Source organism: Eurosta solidaginis, chromosome X (genome assembly GCF_040869045.1).
Source record: "Eurosta solidaginis isolate ZX-2024a chromosome X, ASM4086904v1, whole genome shotgun sequence".
NCBI classification, from domain to species: domain Eukaryota; kingdom Metazoa; phylum Arthropoda; class Insecta; order Diptera; family Tephritidae; genus Eurosta; species Eurosta solidaginis.
Window position 1 is genome coordinate 27,515,062 of NC_090324.1, and position 17,349 is coordinate 27,532,410.

General features: G+C 40.0%; 1 protein-coding gene and 2 pseudogenes across 1 annotated transcript in view; 1 reads left to right on the forward strand and 2 right to left on the reverse strand.

The window, feature by feature from the left end:
* LOC137234818 (uncharacterized) overlaps positions 1-17,349 on the reverse strand; it is a 1,233,955-nt gene that overhangs the window by 523,397 nt on the left and 693,209 nt on the right. The window lies entirely within an intron of this gene.
* LOC137234385 (putative nuclease HARBI1) lies at positions 772-2,097 on the reverse strand (annotated as a pseudogene).
* On the forward strand, positions 8,261-10,078 carry LOC137234386 (BTB/POZ domain-containing protein 6-B pseudogene; annotated as a pseudogene).

The window sequence follows — 17,349 nt, forward strand, 5'->3', positions numbered from 1 at the left end:
AGAGTCTATTGGAAAGGCAAGTAGACAACCAAATTGATACCAAAGCAACTCAGTAAAAGTGCTAAATGAGATTAATGACAATTTGAAAAACATTGCCAGAACGATGAGAATTACATTAAAAATAAAAAATAAAAAGTTAAAGTTCGCCAAAGAACAATTTGTCCATAAACAAAGAATGGACCGTGAAAATTTAAGAATCAAATTAAACAAATTAGAAATTAAAAAACAAATGTTGGATGTGGAGTTACAGACCAACAAAGCAATATCCAGAAAGTAGTAACAGATACACAAATTTTTTTTTTTAAAGATATGTAGACACATAATTTATGTACTACAAGTGGCTTAGTTTTTGTAATGAAATTTCCTTTTTATTTTCTATTTATTTACGTATGTACCTGCACATACACAGTGCATTACCGAAGTATAGTTTGGTGCACTTTTCAGTATGTATGTTATTTAGATACAATTAGTATTAATTTTTATATATATACACACTTTGCAACCCTTACTTAAACGTAAATAAAAGACTGAAATCGTGAATTTAAATAATACTGAATTATATTTAGTAGTTTAAGTTGTAGGCCTTAGCAGCCGTAAAAATACATAAATAGTATTAGTTTTTATATATATACACAATTTGTAACCCTTACTTAAATAAAAGACTGAAAACTTGAATTTAAATAATACTGAATTATATTTAGTAGTTTAAGTTGTAGGCCTTAGCAGCCGTAAAAATACATAAATAAATAACGTTAAATTTAAACCACTTTTTTATAAAGCATTTCTATTGGAAATCATGTCATTTTTTATTTGGTCTCTGATACAACTAGCAATATTTCCCATTCTATGATTTTCCACGTTTTCTGCATTTATTACGTTCACTTCTTCCGGTTCAATTTCTGAACTGGGAATATTGTGCAGGGCACAACAAACATTTAGTATTTGCACCACTTTTGCTGGAGCATAATGCAATTCTCTTGAGGCCAAAAGGCAGCGAAATTGACCTTTCAAAACACCAAAAACTCTCTCAATGAGAGACCTTCCCTTTGAATGTTTTTGATTGAAAAAATTCTCGTCAGAATCCTCCGCAGAATTCCTGTATGGGGTAAGAAGCCATGGTTCCAACGGATATCCTGAGTCACCTGCAGATAACAAAAACATAAAGGTATTTTTAGCTGAATAACATTCATTACCATTTATTATATGTATATATATTATGTTATATATTACATAAGTAACTATGTTAATGCGTGTATGCTACCATTACATTAAATCGTATTAAAAAGCTTACCGAGAATTCGTTGGCCAGTATCTCCATTTTCATAGGCAGTCCTTAAATATTCGCGCTCAGCGGACAAGTTCCATATGTGCGAATCATGCGATGCACCTCCAAATTTACCATTGACCGCTCTTATTTGCATTTTGTGATCACATATCTAAAATAGAACAAAACATGTAGGCACAATAAAAGTAATCTTATTTAATCGAAATACACTTACGATCATTGCATTTATGCTGTGCTTAAGCTTTCGGTTAAAAAATAGATGTTCGTCTTTTGATGGCCTTATCATTTGAATGTGCGTTCCGTCTACAGCTCCGATCACACCCGGAATTCCGCATTTAGCATAAAACCTACGGTTGGCATCCTGTTTTTCGCGATTGCTCATTGAAAAAGTAATATGCTTTGGACACAATATCGTTTCAATTGCGCTGCAAACTTCCAAAATACAACTCGAAACGGTTTGCTGTGCTAATCCCGCGTGACGGTCTTGGCCAATCAAGTGTTGGTATGCACCCTGACCAAGAAACTTCAACGTTGTAGAAACTTTTAATATTTCAGGAACTGCCGTTGCTCACCGTGGGGTTTTCAACTCACTTTTAATGCTATTTAGCACATACAAAAATGCTTCCTTATTAAGCCGAAAATTCTGCACAAAACTAATGAATAGAACATAAAGCAATAGTATATGTATGAGTAATTTTGTAACGTTTAAATTATCTTTGATCGCTGAGACTCATAATGTTGGAGTTGTCCCTTATAATCCTCCTATCAATTCTTTCTTCATTTAAATCGTCCCATAATGCTACAGAATCCATTTTTTAATTTGTTCAACAAAAATTAATCTTTAGCCGAAATTGTAATCGCCTTGTTTGTTTTGTTCTCTTTCTTTGACTTTGGTCAGTGATGCATACTCAAGCAAAAATTAGCGAAAAATAAAAAAGCGACACTGTTAGCAATGCGATAGCGCTACAGAGTTCCAATTACCTTTCGCATCGCAATTTATTTTCGCATCGCACTGCCTTTCGCATCGCAATACAGAGTAGGCCCCCAGGTCAAAAATAATAGAAAACAAGTAAGGAAGGTTAAGTTCGGGTGTAACCGCACATTACATACTCAGTTGAGAGCTATGGTGACAACATAAGGGAAAATAACCATGTAGGAAAATGAACCGAGGGAAACCCTGGAATGTGTTTGTATGACATGTGTATCAATGAAAAGTATTTTATGAGGGAGTGCGCCATAGTTCTATAGGTGGACGCCATTTAGGGATATAGCCATAAAGGTGGATCAGGGTTGACTCTAGAATGCGTTTGTACGATATGGGTATCAAATGAAAGGTATTAATGAGTATTTTAAAATGGCGTGGACCTAAGTTCTATAGATGGACGCCTTTTCGAGATATCGCCGTAAAGATGGACCAGGGGTGACTCTAGAATGCGTTTGCACAATATGGGCATCAAACGAAAGGTGTTAATGAGTATTTTAAAAGGGAGTGGGCCGTAGTTCTATAGGTGGACGCCGTTTCGAGATATCGTCATAAAGGTGGACCAGGGGTGACTCTAGAATGCGTTTGTATGATATGGGTATCAAATGAAAGGTGTTAATGAGTATTTTAAAAGGGAGTAATCCTTAGTTCCATAGGTGGACGCCGTTTCGAGATATCGCCATAAAGGTGGACCAGGGGTGACCCTAGAATTTGTTTGTACAATATGGGTATCAGAAGAAAGGTGTTAATGAGTATTTTAAAAGGGAGTGGGCCTTAGTTCTATAGGTGGATGCCGTTTCGAAATATCGCCATAAAAGTGGACCAGGGGTGACTCTAGAATGTGTTTGTACGATATGGATATCAAATTAAAGGTATTAATGAGGATTTTTAAAAGGGAGTGGTGGTTGTTGTATAGGTGGTCGCCTTTTCGAAATATCGCCATAAAGGTGGACCAGGGGTGACTCTAGAATGCGTTTGTACGATATGGATATCAAATTAAAGGTACTAATGAGTATTTTAAAAGGGAGTAATCCTTAGTTTCATAGGTGGACGCCGTTTCGAGATATCGCCATAAAGGTGGACCAGGGGTGACCCTAGAATTTGTTTGTACAATATGGGTATCAAAAGAAAGGTATTAATGAGTATTTTAAAAGGGAGTAATCCTTAGTTCCATAGGTGGACGCCGTTTAGAGATATCGCCATAAAGGTGGACCAGGGGTGACCCTAGAATTTGTTTGTACAATATGGGTATCAAAAGAAAGGTGTTAATGAGTATTTTAAAAGGGTGTGGGGCTTAGTTCTATAGGTGGACACCTTTTCGGAATATCGCCACAAAGGTGGACCAGGGGTGACTCTAGAATGTGTTTGTACGATATGGGTATCAAATTAAAGGTATTAATGAAGGTTTTTAAAGGGAGTGGTGGTTGTTGTATAGGTGGTCGTATTTTCGAGATATCGCCATAAAGGTGGACCAGGGGTGACCCTAGAATTTGTTTGTACAATATGGGCATCAAAAGAAAGGTGATAATGAGTATTTTAAAAGGGAGTATTCCTTAGTTCCATAGGTGGACGCCGTTTCGAGATATCGCCATAAAGGTGGAGCAGGGGTGACCCTAGAATTTGTTTGTACAATATGGGTATCAAAAGAAAGGTGTTAATGAGTATTTTAAAAGGGTGTAGGGAATAGTTCTATAGGTGGACGCCTTTTCGAGATATCGCCATAAAGGTGGACCAGGGGTGACTCTAGAATGAGTTTGTACGATATGGGTATCAAATAAAGGTATTAATGAGAGTTTTAAAAGGGAATGGTGGTAGTTGTATATGTGAAGGCGTTTTCCAGATATCGACCAAAATGTGGACTAGGGTGACCCAGAACATTATCGGTTGGATACCGCTAATTTATTTATATATGTAATACCTGGCAAGATTTTAAGGGTGTTTTATTTCGCCCTGCAGAACTTTTTCATTTTCTTCTACTTAATATGGTAGGTGTCACAACCATTTTATAAAGTTTTTTCTAAAGTTATATTTCGCGTCAATAAAACAATCCAATTACCTTACCATGTTTCATCCCTTTTTTCGTATTTGGTATAGAATTATGGCATTTTTTCATTTTTCGCAATTTTCGATATCGAAAAAGTGGGCGTGGTCATAGTCCGATATCGTTCATTTTTCATACCAAGGTAAAGTGGGTTCCGATAAGTACGTTAACTGAGTTTAGTAAAGATATATCGATTTTTGCTCAAGTTATCGTGTTAACGGCCATGCGGAAGGACAGACGGAAGACTGTGTATAAAAACTGGGCGTGGCATCAACCGATTTCGCCCATTTTCACAGAAAACAGTTAAAGCCATAAAATCTATGCCCCTACCAAATTTCAAAAGGATTGGTTAATTTTTGTTCGATTTATGGCATTAAAAGTATCCTAGACAAATTAAATGAAAAAGGGCGGAGCCACGCCCATTTTTAAATTTTCTTTTATTTTTGTATTTTGTTGCACCATATCATTACTGGAGTTGAATCTTGACATAATTTACTTATATACTGTAAAGATATTAAATTTTTTGTTAAAATTTTACTTAAAAAAAAAAAAATTTTTTTAAAAGTGGGCGTGGTCCTTCTCCGATTTTGCTAATTTTTATTAAGCGTACATACAGTAATAAGGGTAACGTTCCTGCCAAATTACATCATGATATCTTCAACGACTGCCAAATTACAGCTTGCAAAAATTTTAAATTACCTTCTTTAAAAAGTGGGCGGTGCCACTCCCATTGTCCAAAATTTTACTAATTTTATATTTTGCGTCATAAGTGCAACTCATCTACCAAGTTTCGTCGCTTTATCTGTCTTTTGTAATGAATTATCGCACTTTTTCGATTTTTCGAAATATTCGATATCGAAAAAGTGGGCGTGGTTATAGTCCGATATCGTTCATTTTAAGTAGCGATCTGAGATGAGTGCTCAGGAAGCTACATACCAAATTTCATCAAGATACCTCAAAATTTACTCAAGTTATCGTGTTAACGGACGGACGGACGGACGGACGGACGGACGGACATGGCTCAATCAAATTTTTTTTTGATCCTGATTATTTTGATATATGGAAGTCTATATCTATCTCGATTCCTTTATATATGTACAACCAACCGTTATCCAATCAAACTTAATATACTCTGTGAGCTCTGCTTAACTGAGTATAAAAATTATTCAAATCGGTGTAGCGGTTTTTCAGTTTTGAACGACCTAACGCACACAAATTCATTTTTATAATCAGTTGAGCAGAGCTCACAGAGTATATTAACTTTGATTGGATAACGGTTGGTTGTACAGGTATAAGGGAATCGAGATAGATATAGACTTCCATATATCAAAATCATTAGGATCGAAAAAAAATTTGATTGAGCCATGTCCGTCCGTCCGTCCGTCCATTAACACGATAACTTGAGTAAATTTTGAGGTATCTTGATGAAATTTGGTATGTAGGTTCCTGAGGACTCATTTCAGATCGCTGTTTAAAATGAACGATATCGGACCATAACCACGCCCACTTCTTCGATATCAAAAATTTCGAAAAACTGAAAAAGTGCGATAATTCATTACCAAAGACGGATAAAGCGATGAAACTTGGTAGGTGAGTTTAGCTTTTGACGCAGAATAGAAAATGAGTAAAATTTTGGACAATGGGCGTGGCACCGCCCACTTTTAAAAGAAGGTAATTTAAAAGTTTTGCAAGCTGTAATTTGGCAGTGGTTGAAGATATCATGATGAAATTTGGCAGGAACGTTACTCTTATTACTATATGTGTGCTTAATAAAAATTAGCAAAATTCGAGAACGACCACGCCCACTTTAAAAAAAAATTTTTTTAAAGTAAAATTTTAACAAAAAATGTAATATCTTTACAGTATATAAGTAAATTATGTCAACATTCAACTCCAGTAATGATATGGTGTAACAAAATACAAAAATAAAAGAAAATTTCAAAATGGGCGTGGCTCCGCCCTTTTTCATTTAATTCGTCTAGAATAATTTAATACCATAAGTCGAACAAAAATTGACCAATCCTTGTGAAATTTGGTAGGGGCATAGATCCTGTGACGATAACTGTTTTCTGTGAAAATGGGCGAAATCGGTTGAAGCCACGCCCAGTTTTTATACACAGTCGACCGCCTGTCCTTCCGCTTGGCCATTAACATGATAACCTGAGCAAAAAGCGAAATATCTTTACTAAACTTAGTTCACATACTTATTTCAACTCACTTTATCTTGGTATAAAAAATGGCTGAATTCGGACTGTGACCACGCCCACTTTTTCGATATCGAAAATTACGAAAAATGATAAAAATTCCATAATTCTATACCAAATAGGAAAAATGGATGAAACATGGTAATTGGATTGGTTTATTGACTCATTTTCATATTCTACTACTAATACCACAGAGGCCCAAAATCTACCAATATTTCAGTATTTTCGCTTTGAAAACGAATATTGCGATAATTTTTAAGTATTTAATTGCCGAGCCTGCCCAACCAACATTAGGAGGTGATACTGACCAAATCAGTCAATTTTGAAAAATTTGCGAATAAATTTAAACAAGAAATAAATTTTTTTGATGAGATAAATGTAGTAACTGAGCACGCGAATATTTTTTGCGCTATTTTCATCAGTTTTTTTTTTCGTGAATATTTTTGAACGAAAATAAAAATTTTACGTAAACGATAACATGCCAAAATCGGTTATTTTGTGGCAGTAGTTTTGGTACATTGGTAAAATCTACCACTACCAACATTTTCATTATTTAACGTCCGCGCACTGCTATAAGCATACCAGCTGCAAAGCAAAAACGAAAAAATGCTCGAGAACATTTATACATACTTATGTATAGAATGTGAAATTCCTAAGAATTGAAAACAAACGGGACTAAAATCGAACGATTTTTCCCGTTGGTATATTCTTTTACGCCGGCGGCCACCGTGGTGTGATGGTAGCGTGCTCCGCCTATCACACCGTATGCCCTGGGTTCGCACCCCGGGCAAAGCAACATCAGAATTTTAGAAATAAGGTTTTTCAATTAGAAGAAAATTTTTCTAAGCGGGGTCGCCCCTCGGCAGTGTTTGGCAAGCGCTCCGGGTGTATTTCTGCCATGAAAAGCTCTCAGTGAAAACTCATCTGCCTTGCAGATGCCGTTCGGAGTCGGCATAAAACATGTAGGTCCCGTCCGGCCAATTTGTAGGGAAAATCAAGAGGAGCACGACGCAAATTGGAAGAGAAGCTCGGCCTTAGATCTCTTCGGAGGTTATCGCGCCTTACATTTATTTTTTATTTTTATATTCTTTTACTACGGCGCGTGGCCGTAGTACGACGTTATAACTGCCTTCAAGACAATTATGGCTGCGCATCGTGGTGAAGTCGTTTGTGAAGTTGTCTCTGCATAACCATTAGAATCCTCACAGAACAAACAATTGGAATCAGCTCTTAAGGCATTCCCGAAAGGTAATCACTAGTTGAAAATCACATCTCGCGTAGATCCGAGCATTATTTGGGGCTTAATTGTTTCTTTTGGCGACAAAATATGTGGATATGAGCATCGCTACAAAAGTAAAATTGTATACTGATGTAATTACTTCATCAGCTTAAGGTAAAAGGTAAAATGAGAGTAGAAAAAATTCGAATTGAAAATAAAAATGGCAGCAATGTAGGAATCTAATGAGAAGAATCTCGCAAACTGCTTTTCTTATAGAAAAATTGCAACAATTTGTTAAAAAAAATATAAGAAAAGGTTACGGTGCTTTCGTATATATTGCTAAATATATAAATGATCGGTGCTTGAACGGTTCTAGTGAGTTTTTTTTGCTGATTAAAACTTGATCAAGTTTTTTTTCTTTACACTTTTGTTCCCCAATCATATATTCATCATTCAGTACCTTACAGAGTCCTTCATAGCGGCGTAATTTTCAATGGCGAACAACAATAGAATTTCGCTAAAGTCGAAAATGAATGCCTGGATAAATGTGGAAACGCTAAACAATAGCTATCGCCGCGATACAACAACAACAACTCAGCAAATAATCACCATTCACAACGTAATGCATTGCTGGCAGTCGGTGCCAGTTCGACAACGGGAAGTGGCGGAGGTAACGGCAGTGATGCCAGGAGAGGTGGCTCTTCAACGGGTAGGAGCAGCGGCGCAAGCGGTGCTAGCAGTGGCGGCAGCGCCGGCGAACATAATATACAAATAACACAACCATCATCACCACTCGCCTCACCAGGTGCTATTAGTAGCTCAGCACTATTTTGTTTACCCTCAAGTTCAGCGAGCGGTGGTTCCGCGGGAGGTAGCGATGGCGGTAGTAGTTCATATGTTTGTTCAGCTGGAGCAGCTGCAACAAATCAGTCAAATAATTCTACATCAAATGCTAATGATACAGCTGATCTGAATTGGCAGCCCACGAAAGCGACTGTACTTGAGAGAAATGCGGCAATGTTTAATAACGAATTAATGTCAAATGTAAAATTTGTTGTTGGTGAGAGTTTGCAGATTGTGTGCAAACAATACCGGCGCATAAGTATATTCTAGCCACGGGTAGCTCAGTGTTCTCTGCTATGTTTGATGGTGGGCTAGCGGAAAATAAACAAGAAATAAAGTGTCTGATGTGGAGCCATCAGCGTTTTTAACGTTGTTAAGATACCTATATTGTGATGAGATTCAATTGGAACCTGATAACATATTGGCCACATTGTATGCGGCTAAAAAATATACTGTACCACATTTAGCACGCGCATGCGTCAATTATTTAGAAGTTAAATTGACGGCAAAAAACGCCTGTCTACTACTCAGTCCATCGCGTCTATTCGAAGAGTCCGAATTGATACAGCGTTGCTGGGAAGTACTCGATGTACAAGCCGAAATGGCAATTAAATCGGAAGATTTTGTCGCCATCGATCTCAAAACTTTTGAATTGATATTGTCGCGTGAGACGCTCAACTGCAAGGAGATACATTTCTTTGAGGCAGCGCTCAATTGGGCTCTAAATGCTTGCCAAAAAATGGGCATTGATGTGTCTGCACAAAATAAAAGTAGGATGTTGGACAAGCATTGCATTTAATAAGTATACCGACAATGACGTTGGAAGAGTTCGCTAATGGCGTTGCACAGACAGGCATATTAACATCACAAGAAACTATTGATATATTTTTAAATTTTACTGCACAATCTAAACCGCATTTAAGTTTTCCATCAGTGGCCGTGGACGATGTGATTCAATACAATTCTCACTGGATCGTAGAATTTTCATTGTTGGCTTTGGCTTGTATGGTTCCTCAACTGGTGCTGCTAATTATAATGCTAAAATCGAACTTAAACGTCTGGGACATACACTCGCCGAAAATGATACCAAATTTTTCTCGGATGGCTCAAGCAATACCTTCCATGTATTCTTTGAAAATCCTATACAAATTGAACCCGAATGTGACTATACCGCTTTGTAATACTTGATGGTAATGAGTTAAGTTTTTTTCGGTCTGAGGTGTGCATGGGCGATGTAACATTCCAGTTTCAATGTTCATCCGAGAGCACTAATGCTACTGGCGTACAAGGTGGTCAAATACCTGAACTGATATTTTATGGCCCAACCACAGTGACCGGCCTGAATTCGCCAACTAATTCACTATGTGCTACACCAAATGGTGGCGCTGGCGCTAGTGGCTTATCGAGCAGCGGTGGCGGCTTACTCGAACGGTGTGACTTAGTCGAACCAAAAGTAATTTTTATTAATGGCTTTGCTAGAATCACACTATCATTATCAGTCTAGCATTGAGGAATCGGTTGTTGTCAATTGTGCTACATAAGGTCCGAACGTGGCTTGCTATGTTGGAGAATTATCACTTAACACCGCAAGCTGTACACCTGTATAAGGGTGGTGACTTTACGCCTAACCCCTGACGAAATTGGAAAGTACGAGGACGTCTAAACCCGCTGATATAGGTCATGATGGTCCCGTCTTTGATGCTACGGGATTTTCCTGTGCGCGGATGGATGAATTTGGACGAAATAGAACTCGGATGATCATTACGAGAGAAAAAAAGGGGAGCAATAGAGCCTACGATTTTACTGGTAACACATCGGGTAAGACAGAGCTTCATTTAAAATATAAATCATTTGAGTTAACTGTAATCAGTTTTAGGACTATAATTCTCCTTGCGCTAACGTGAAGATAATTTTACACAGAGCAAATTGTTATTTGCTCAAACAGGGTAAGTACTAATACAAATAACCAACTACCGAAGAATGTGTGCTGGAAGATATTTGAACTTCGAAGACTATAATAAAAAGAGAGTGAGTAAGAATTTGAATTTCTATTTCGATATGCATTTTATATAGCGGGTTTCTTCATAAATAAATGCTGTTAAATTCTATATGTCTACATACATAGATAAATGCGAATGCATACAATCGTTTGGTTTAATGCATCATTAACAGCTTGAATTATTAAAACCATGTTTTATTTTATGCGACAGTAGTCGTGCTTGTGATGGCACTACACTGAACGTCCACTATATTATTCTTCTGCTACCCTTTGCTTTAGTTGTTCAGCAGATTCAGACGGACTAGTTGCTTCTCAATAAAAGAGTTCACACATATTGTCGCTGCCTGTGATATTAATGTCGGATGTGACATTTCCCTTGACCAGCGTCTCATTGTTTAATACGGCACTGATTTGACTATCCCAATGGATTGCTTCTTCTGCACAAACTTCAATTAGTTCACCATTGATACTAGTAACAATAAGACTGCCTTCATTGCCATTTTCCACATCTCCTTCAATAGATGTTTTAATGTCTGATCAATTACAATTTCCGCCGTTGGTTATAACCTTTATATCTTCCTCACAATGTGTTATTAGTTCTTTTGTAATTTTTCCAACCCATTTCGCATCCATTTCCATGATTTTCTCTTGTAGTTTTCGGTTATAAGATTATAGGACGAACCGTTTCGAGGGCTTCATGCTTATTTTGACACAATTTGTAAACAATCATCAAGGTCTTCTAAGCTTGAAGTCTGTTTGAGAAAACTCTTTATGAAACTCACATTACGGTTACTTTGTTTGTTGAGGTATAAACGCTTAGAATGTGTACTATAACCTACCAAAAATTTTTTAGGAAATGAATAACTAACGTTTTGACAAATTTAATGACATGGAGGCATGTCACCTAACATCTCTAAAACCAACGCAATGCGATCGAAATGATGTGTATTTGAAACAGTGGTGTACATCATCTCCTTCGCTGGATGTGCGGTGCTACGGAGGTCACTATTATTATTCCGTACAACATCCGTAGCGAAAAAAAACGCTTCGGGGTAGCACCACGTTAGGCTAACTTAAAGTAGGCTCCCAATCCACTGTCTTCCAGCGCTACACCCCGCGTGGATGGCTTGAAACCAGTATTCCTGTGTTTCAGGGAGCGTAGCTCATGTTGAGACTTGAGATTTTGCTAAATTCGGTTGGCCCCGTGCCTATGGCCGAGTGCGTAGGTATTCTGTGGCAGATAGAGGATCTGCGTTTCGGTTATAATGTTAAAGGACGAACCGTTTCGAGGGCTTCATGCTTATTTTGACACAATTTGTAAACAATCATCAAGGTCTTCTAAGCTTGAAGTCTGTTTGAGAAAACTCTTTATGAAACTCACATTACGGTTACTTTGTTTGCTGAGGTATAAACGCTTAGACTGTGTACTACAACCTACCAAAAAATTTTTAGGAAATGAATAATTAACGTTTTGACAAAATTAATGACGTGAAGACATGTCACCTAATATCTCTAAAACCAACGCAATGCGATCGAAATGATGTGTATTTGAAACAGTGGTGTACATCATCTCCTTCGCTGGATGTGCGGTGCTACGGAGGTCACTATTATTATTCCGTACTACATCCGTAACAAAAAAAAAACGCTTCGGGGTAGCACCACGGCAGGCTAACTTAAAGTAGGCTCCCAATCCACTGTCTTCCAGCGCTACACCCCGCGTGGATGGCTTGAAACCAGTATTCTTGTGTTTCAGGGAGCGTAGCTCCTGTTGAGACTTGAGATTTTGCTAAATTCGGTTGGCCTCGTGCCTGTGGTCGAGTGCGTAGGTAATCTGTGGCAGATAGAGGATCTGCGTTAGGGCTGTTCTAGTATCCTCGTTATGGGACAACGAGTGATGGGGATGGGGTCCTCGCTCGGGGGAGCGATTCGATTGTGGGATATTTTCTGTTATCCTCGCTCTGGGTGAGCGGGTGAATTTGGGTTTGACTGTAAAAAATTAAAATTAAGTGTTTTGTGGCAGATGGGGGATCTGCATTAGGGTTGTTGGTTGGCCTCGTTTCGGGTGAACGAGAGCTGGGTTTTGAAAATTTAAAATTAGAATGGCCCGAGCGCTTTTGTTTTCTGTGGCAGATAACCGCTCTGCATTAGGGTTGTTGGTTGGCCTCGTTCTGGGTGAACGAGAGCTGGGCTTAATTTTTTTTGAAAGTAGGGATATGGAGGAACGGAGGGATTGTTAGGAGGAGTTCTTAGCCTTTTCGCAATCCGCCTCTTCCGTTGGAAGAAGGATCAGTTTGACCAAAGGTCGTCTGGCTTGACCCTTCTCGGTTTTGAGGTCCACTGCGCGTACTCGGTCATCTTCGCCGGGGTGTACGTTGACAACTCGACCTAACCTCCATTCGTTGGGAGATAAGTTGTCCTCTTTGAGGACAGCGAGATCTGCCACTTTTATATTTTGTCTGGGATGCTTCCACTTCACTCGTTTTGGAAGTTCGGATAGATATTCGGTTTTCCATCGCTTGCAGAAAGTGTGATGGAGGGCTTTGAGTTTCTGCCACCGATTGATCATCGAGGCAGAGCTCTCACTAGCATCCGGTTCTGGCGGAGCCAGTAGGTGGCTTCCCGTGAGGAAATGGCCTGGGATAAGCGGCTCTAGGTCCGTTGGGTCGTTGGACGCCGGGCTGAGCGGCCGCGAGTTCAGGCATGCGTCGATCCGGCACAAGAGTGTGTGGAATTCCTCGAAGGTGAGTTTGTGTGGTGAAGCTATCTTTTTGAAGTGGCTTTTGAAGCTTTTCACTCCAGCCTCCCACAGCCCACCCATATGGGGAGCGTTCGCAGGGATGAAATGCCAAGTGAGTGATTGGTGGCTATACTTGGATAGAGTTTGGTTGCGAGCGTCCGCCAGGAAAGCTTTGAGTTCCGAGCGGAGAGCTCTGGAGGCTCCGACAAAGTTGGTTCCGTTGTCGGAGTAGATATTCTTTGGACATCCTCGCCGAACAACAAACCTATCGAAAGCTGCCAAGAATGCGGCAGTGCTAAGGTCACTAGTGGCTTCCAGATGAATCGCTCGTGTGGAAAAACACACGAAAAGGCAGACATAACCTTTGAATAGTCGATACCCTCTACCGCGTTAACTTTTGATGTCGAAGGGTCCAGCGAAGTCGACTCCCGTATTCGTGAATGCACGGCTGAAGGTCGTGCGTTCGCGAAGGAGAATACCCATAAGTTGGGTCTGAGCACGCTTTCGGTGTATAGTGCAAATTTTGCAATTATGAATGGTTGCCCTAATAATGGTTTTGATGTTAGGTATCCAGTATTGGATGCGTATCAGACGTAACATTAGTTGGTTTTCCCCATGCATTCTTTGTTGATGAAACAGTAGGACTGTCAGACGGGATAACCGGCAGTTGTATGGGAGGAGGATTGGGTGGCGTTCATTAAAAGCTAAGTCCTTTGACGCCCCGAGTCGCCCTCCTACCCGAATGATGCCATCGTGTTCTACGTAGGGATTAAGTGAGTGTATTGCACTTTTCCCTGCAATTGGTTTTCCGGCCTTTAGATCATTATATTCGGAACTATAATGTTGTTTCTGATAGATTTTAATAACAAGTTGAGTTACTGATTTGATCTCATCAGGGGAGATTAAAGGTGATTTGACCTGAAATGATTTTTTTTGTTTTGGGGTGAGTCCTTCGGTAGAACCTCATAACGTATGAGAGCACCCGTAAAGCCCTAGGTAGGTCTTAAAAGCGTTGGAGAACATCGGTAGTATTTATTGTTGTTGTTGCGCAGGTCTTCGCCCTCTTTTCCTCTACGGAGGTGATGTAGTCACTTTCTTCTGCTGGCCATTGGGAAGTGTCTTCTTGCAGCCACGGAGGTCCCTGCCACCACAACGAATTGTTGACCAACTCAGACGCAGGTAATCCTCTGATACCTAAATCTGCTGGGTTTGATTCTGAGTTTACCTGCAACCAGTCCTTATTACCGACCATGTCGATGATCTTGGTGATCCGATGTGCGACGAAAGTGGACCAGGAACACGGCGGTTTCCTTATCCATGCCAGGACGACAGTTGAATCCGTCCAAAAGTGCGCTTTCACTGGTCCTAACTTGAGGTTCCTGAAAATTGATTCGGTGCTTTCCGCTAACAGCACGGCTCCGCAAAGTTCCAATCGTGGAAGAGAAAGAGTTTTCACTGGGGCTACTCGGGTTTTGGCTAGAAGCAGGTTTGTTCAGATGTCATTATTCGTTTTCATGCGCATGTAAACGGCTGCTGCATAAGCCTTCTCGGATGCGTCACAAAATACATGGATCTCGATGTCGGTTCCTGGTGAAAAGTTGACTAGGTATCCTGATTTTATCGATTTCATGGTATTGGTCGGTGAAGGTTTTCCATCGATCCAGCGTGCTGGTAGATACTGGTTCGTCCCAAGCGATGCCTTCCAACCAAATACTCTGCATGAGTATTTTTGCCACAATGACCATTGGTGCCAGCCACCCTAATGGATCAAAAAGTTTGGCGATTGCTGATAGTATCGCTCTCTTTGTAATGTTTTCCGGGTTGTCCAGCGTCCCTGCTTTAAAATAAAATAAATCGGAGAGGGCATTCCATCGAATTCCTAATGCTTTAACTGAGCTGGTATCTTCGAAGGCCAGGAAGTTTTCACTGAGCAGGTCTGCTTTGGGGATGTCCCTTAGAATACCCTCTGAATTGGATGTCCATTTGCGAAGTGGAAAGCCCGCGGAGTGTAGGACTTGACGAATTTCATCTCTGGCTTTAATGGTCGATGTGATCGTATGTCCACCCGCTAACACGTCGTCAACATACATGTATTCTCGCAGTATGCTAGCCGCTGTAGGGTGTGAACTTGATACGTCGTCTGCCAGCTGTAGGAGCGTTCTTATCGCGAGATATGGAACGCAGTTCACTCCGAAGGTAACCGTCTTTAATTCGTAGAGACTAATAGGGTCGTTCGGGGAAGTGCGATACACAATGCGTCGAGATTTGGTGTGATTTTCGTTCACCCAAATTTTTCGATACATCTTTTCGATATCGCTATTGAAGACGAAACGGTATAGTCTCCATCGTAAGATTAGTGTGGGTAAATCGGCTTGTAGAACTGGGCCTGGGAGTAGAATATCATTTAGACTCTTCCCGTTGGCCGTAGGGCTCGAGGCATTGAATACTACGCGTACTTTTGTAGTGGTACTTTCCGCTTTAATAACGGCGTGGTGGGGAAGGAAGTAATGATCCGAATCGTCGGATGGGATATTCTTTTTCAATTTTCTCGTATGTCCGAGCGTTTCATATTCTGACAACACTCGACCATATTCTTTACATAAAACTGGGGTTTTTATTAGTCGCCCCTCATTCCGGAAGAATTGAGAGCATGCGCGTTTCAGGGACGGTCCTAAATTAATGTTATTAGGGTAATCCTGCCTGAATGGTAGTGATACCATCCATCCATCTTCATCACGTTTCGTTGTTTCTTTAAATAATTTTTCGCAATACCTCTCATCTTCATTTAATATTTTATTTTTTGGTAAATTTTCTACCTCCCAGAAAGCTTTTAATTGATTGTCTAACGCAACTTCGTTGTAGAAAGACATGATGCTCTTCGTTGGATTCGATGCTTCTATTAGACCGGTTAGTATCCAACCGAACACTGTCTCTTGTGCCAAGAGTGTGTTTAGTACATTCTTTTTTACACCGTTCATTATAATTTGGGGATATATATATCTCCGCCAAGTATGAGGTCTACGTCTTCGTTGAGGCAGAACCTTTTGTCAGCCAAAACCAAGGCTGGGAATGCTTGCATAGTCATTGCGTTGATATGGAAGGATGGAAGATTCCAAGTGAGTTTCGCTAGAACTAGTACGGGTGTAGTCAGGCTGAAGCAGGGATCCACTGGTGAACGTAATTCGATGTTGGATGCTTCTTTCACCTGGCAAATTGATTCTGCGTTTCAGTCTTTCAGTTATAAAGGAACATTCAGACCCAGAATCAATTAATGTCCGCGCGGAGAAGTCGGTACCATTATGGTGAATGTGTACGCGAGCAGTTCCTAATAGCACACCTGTGCTGGAATTGGCATAGCAGGATTTGACATTCTGGTTCGTAGAGGAAGGTGGTTGTCCCGATTCATGTCTTTTCCGTGCCTGTACCGAAGTTGATGGGATATTATCCACACCTTTGAAAGGGCTGCGCACCGCCAGTTGCTGAAGTGTGTCCGCATGCAGGAGCGTGTGGTGACGAGAGTGGCATTTGGAACAGTTGTACGAACTGGTGCACCTCGTCGCTGTGTGTCCTGGGGATAAACAATTCAGGCAGCCATTTGTAGATTTGATGAATTTCATCCTTTCTACCGGGTTTAAATCGCAAAAACCTGAACAGTTGCGTAATCTGTGCTCCGTAGATTTGCACATTTTACATATTGATTTTGTTGTTTGATTGGTTACTTTTGTTTGAAAAGCACCAAGTTTTTTGTAGGGGTTTCTGTCGACTGGCGCGATGTGTTTGACTTTTGCACTTTAGAAGTGGCATTCCCTGTAAAACCAGATACGGTTCCAAGTGTCTGAAAACGATTTGACAAGAATTTGTCCATATGCTCCCACTAGGATATGTCCGTTTTGTGGTCAATGCTCTGCTCCCATAGAGCCAACATATTTTCGGGTCATTTTGCCGAGCATAAATATGTGATGATCGCATCGCAATTTGAAACATCAATCTGATGGGTTTTTAAGGATGCTAAACAATTATTTATGTCGCGCTGTAAGGT